The sequence below is a fragment of the Cynara cardunculus genome, assembly GCF_001531365.2.
Source record: "Cynara cardunculus var. scolymus isolate 2C chromosome LG 3, CcrdV1, whole genome shotgun sequence".
In the NCBI taxonomy this organism is placed as follows: domain Eukaryota; kingdom Viridiplantae; phylum Streptophyta; class Magnoliopsida; order Asterales; family Asteraceae; genus Cynara; species Cynara cardunculus.
The window spans coordinates 36,269,027-36,274,388 of record NC_037530.1 but is presented as its reverse complement, the minus strand read 5'-3'; positions in this window follow the sequence as shown (position 1 = coordinate 36,274,388).

Genomic DNA, 5,362 nt, shown 5'->3' with positions numbered 1-5,362 from the left:
TTTTATGATATCTTCAAATTTATATTTTATTCAAAAATAAAACCATTATTGTTTTCTTAAAAACACATAAAATCGTATTATAACATCGACAGAGACATATAATAAAATAGAACATTAAAATCAAGATGTGTATCGCTGCATTGAACAAATAGTCTTCTAATATATAAAAATGCATTTAATCTATCCCAATTAAGAGTAGTAATTTCTTTCCTCACAAAAAATGAAAAATGAGGGCCAAAGTTGGTTATGAATGTTCCCATCATTCATTAAAGTGTTGGCCATTTCTCATTTTTCTTGTCTTTTTAAATAATTTATTTATTTTGTCACACAGTTTTAACACTGTTTGAAAATTTATCCCACAATTTTCATGTGGGTGTTTATTTGTTTTTATCGAAAATTCATTGAAACCCACGTCGTTCTAACTCGAACATGGCCGGCGTCAAACGCAATTGATGTATAATTTTTCATAAAAATGAAGTTTTTAATTGGTTGTACCAACTTGAAAATGAATTGTCATTTCATATGATCGATACATCTGCAACTTAAATAATTGTGGCCTAATTTTATAGATTTAAAGATGCCACCCCTTTTGGCATCTTTTGAACTACGAAGTGCAATCATTTTTCGTTTATTTCTGATCAAAAAAATCTTGTAGATTTTTCTCTCCCTTCGGTATTTAATGTTATAAGTTAAATCACGAACATGTGAGAAATCACGCGTGAGGTCGGATAACGTCAAGGGTGAATTAGATATCGCATAAAGACAACGTTTATGTATGATGTTAAACGTGACCTTTTTAAATAATGGTCGAACGAAATAATGCATGTTGTACAATTGGTTTGATGGTTGAATGGGCGAACTGTTTATATACGTTTCGCTTGAAAAGAAGTATTTTCTGTTAAATATGGTAAGTCCTGAATCCGGAAATATGTTTGGACTATGGTTTGCAAGTAAGCATCTGACTCAAGTGCTTACAAAGAAGTATTTAGATTTTTAATTAAATTGTAATCTATTTTATATGTGCATAAATGCAACCATTTTCATTTATACAACCAATACAACCCAAATAATTGAAATATTTATGAAAATGATGAGAGTTCATTATTATGATTTGAATATTTATAGGATATGATTAAAGTTCATTAATTATGATTAATACTTTATATTATGAAACAATCAAAACTTTTATGAAATCACATATTCATCAAATTAAATGGACGGCTGAGATAGAGTTGTATTAGTTGTACAAATGTAAATGGTTGCATAATAACTCACCTCTATATGCATATTTACATGTTATTTTTATTATTTAACACTTAAAATTTATTTATGTATGATTTTCATCATCAATTTATTGTTACTTTCAATGCCAATTTCATCACTAATTTCCTTTTTGATCATCAATTTAATTTGATACGAAAATAAATTATTTCTATTGTTGGATACCCAAATTTAATATATTTTTTAGATTTTTTGAGAGAAAAAGTTGGTTTAAAATTAAATATTATTGGAGTGAAAGTGAAATTAAAAGGGCGTTTATCAAACATTTATTCGGTAATTAGGGATGGCGAGGGAATTGGGATTGATATTTTATTTATTTATTAATATTTAGTATATAAATCATAAAATGTTATTATATGTAGATGTGTGTGAATATAATATATCATTATAAGGGACCAGATACCTCCTTTATCAGACGTATTTTAAAAGCGTGAGTCCAGATGTGTGGAGAAAGCGGATAATATCTGGTACGGTTGGCGTAAGATATTACAGACGGTATCAGAGCCAAGAACCGGACTAGTGTGCCGACGAGTATGCTGGGCTAGGTGGATTTTAAGATCTCACATTGGTTGGGGAAGGGAAAAAAGAAAATTACCTCCATCAGAAGCGTTTTAAAACTGTGAATCCATAGGTTCTCAATCAAAATGGATTGGATGATTGAAATTGGTTCATAAATTCTCAAAATATTAGTTTCATAATTTTCAGAATTTATCAAGTAATTAAATTATATATAATAAACGAAAAACCAGTAATTGAATTGTGTAAGTTTATCCCTACCAAAATTAGTTTCATTCGGTTTTGTTAGACAATCCCATCATATCGAACAGTAGCAATCATTGACCCATATACCTTTTTGGTTAGTCGGACAAAAAAATAAAGCGGTGTAGGACAAGAATTATGAAGATTCGTAATCTTGAGAGGTTGTTCCGAAGGCAAGGTCACGACTAATTTTATGGCTGGATTTTTATTGATTATAAGTATACGACAAAAGCGTGCTTAGTTTAAGGGAAAAAAATTAAGCAAAAACTTAAGAGAAAGGCTAAAGCTCGCAAAAGATAAGCTGAAAAACTATGCAAATAAAAGATGACGGACTTTTGGATAAAGTTACACCAAGGATATCATGTGGAAAGGCAATATTAGTTTCGGAAATCGAGAGAAGTTAAGTCCAAGGTATGTTGGACCGTTCGAGATAGATCTAAAAATGAGACAAATAGCGTATTCATTGAAAATTATTATAGGGATATTTAGATTGACGGAATGTTTTTGAAGGATTTAGGGATTGTTTACCTAAATGCTTGCCCGGTAAGCGCTCATCGTTAGGAGTCAATACTATAATTTATTTTATAAGTAAGATTGTAGTATATCAAAATGGTATCGTGTGCAACAATATATATGGTAAATGCTTACCCGGGTAAGAGTCGTTACCCTTACTTACTACGCACATATGATTTCTTAATCGACGTTTGTGGGATTTCAATTCCAGCTTTACTTTAAACTAGAAGCGTGATTAAAATGAAGCCAAATTCCGAATCTCATCAAATTCCGCTAACTAAACGGACATTAAAAGAATTAAAGGGGATTTATGACACATTCCGTGTGGAAAATTCAGAAGGAAAAAAATCTTTTACCAATTATAGCAGCAATAAATGAATTTCAGGTAAATGATAAATTAAGTTATATAGAATAACTAATATAAACAATTCCATGATATAAAAAGAGAAGACGAGGACTAGAATAATCATCTTGATAAAAAATCGTGTGAGAATAAAAGTTAAGATGAGAAGCATAAGAAATGATCTGGACTCTTGATCAATTTAATATCACCCTCACCCCATGAATTGTACTCATGGAAATTGATCGGTGCATCTTGGTGTATCTCATTACTGTTTAAGTCCAAAGGTGAACATCCCTTCTTATCATTCTAATCAGAATCCAACCTCAATCATCTAATGCTGTGCTTAAAGTAATAATTAACAATTTGGCCCAAATTTTAGTGTAGTTATACAATGGGACCATGGTGTGTTTTGTTTATCATTTTGGTCCATTAATTACGTTTTTAGCTTTTGTTTATGAAATATATTACATTTTTGGTCCAAATGAATATAAAGAAAGGGCATTTTTAGCCTAATGTAGTTTCAAAAATGAAAAAAAATAGCCCATACAATGTTATTAAGAGTAAGGTTTAAACGAGAACGATATCTAAATAAGATAATAAGAAAATAGTCGAATCACATGTGATTTTACACTAATATCACGTACAAAATCACATGTGATTCACGAGACTTTGCTCTGTGACGTGAAGTCGCTTTTATCCGTTAATGTAAAATCACATATGATTTTGTACGTGATTTAACCGTTTTCATATTTTAATATTTAGTTATTGTTCTCTTTTGATCCTCCTTCATGTTAATAACATGTCAAAAGTGATACAAAATGTTATTTAGATCGGGAGGGTATTACTACGTAGAATCTCAACCAATCAATGGAGATGTGTTGTAGTGCATAAATAATATCTTGGTGCAACTGTACGAAATTATTTTGATAAATTATATACACGAACAATTCTATGAGTTTTGATGATTGACAAATACTCGAGCCATTCGTATGTGCGCTTTGATAACGCGCTCTTATGAAAGAACAATGTGCATCAAACGTTAATTTCGCCAACCCTTTATGCTCGGAATTAAATGCAAGTGGTCACATATTTTATGATCGTGAAAAAATCTCATACCTGTGTAGATTTTTACTGTATATTCATTCATACATATATTTGATAAAGCCAAATGTACAATATTTATGCTCATACTTTTTAAATCAATCTAAACAAATTACATATACATCTAATGGAAATGAGATACACAATTAAAAGTTGTTGGATATATCATATCATCCAATGAGAGCGTATATCATCCACAATTTCAATTCTTCCCTCATCATTTGAGTTTTATTTATGATTTTTTTTAAAGAATAAACTTCAGTCACTTAATCTTATCTTGTTGAACACGTTTGCATTTTTTTTATTAACCTAAATATCTAACCCGCTATGCGAGCCGACTAATTCCAGGATAACCATCTGCTTTGCAGATAGCCCGAAGTCACCGCATTTGAACTTCCGTGGCTACAAGGGGATTTTTATTTCTCCTTGGATTTGAACTTGAGAGCTCCAGGTACTTTTGACTTTTGGAGCCAAGCTCAAACCAATCAGGCACCACCCTTGTGGTTAACACGTTTACATTTTACATACATGACTATATATATATATATATATATACACACACAAGTGAAGAATCATGTGTGAAGGAGAGTTAAGTGAGAAGCGTAAGAAGAGATTTGAATCGTTGATCACATTTAATCTCAAACACACTCATTAATTGTGCTTGTTACAGGGATTGATCTGATGGATATCGTTGTATCTCGTCTCGGTGCATCTCGTCCTAATGGGCATCCAAGAATGGTGATCCCTTCTTACGTTTCTCACCTTAAATCTCCTAGAGGTCCATACTTCATATCCATATTATTAACCAAAAATTCTCTATTGCTAGCCTGTGACTAAACCAATGTCGTTTTGGTTAACTAGATTCCGGTGATGACGACGGTGTTAAAGGTCCCGTTGCACTGCCAAGGGTGCGTTCGCCAGATTCATAAACTTGTCTGCTGGTTTCACATATGAAATGTTATTATGAATCGTCTAGAAAATTCATATATTGTTTCATAAGCGAAACAACACTAGTATGTAGCGAAGGTAACAAAATTTGCTATTGTTTCATATGTGAAACCAAAATAATTGGTTTTGTTTCATATGGGGAACAAAATTGTTACAATGAAGGTGGTTGGAGAGAGAGTGATGAACTCAATTATGACAACCGTGAATGAGATTTTTAAGAAATACATATTTCTAAAATGAACCCGTTAAATATGATATTTTATGAGATATTCAAGGAAAATGGTTATTCTTAAAATACGATTTTGTTAAAAAGACATAAATACCCTTGTTCGTATTGTTGCAACCTGTAAATGGTTTATAAAAGAAGGAGCTTATATATATATATATATATATATATATATATATATATATATATAG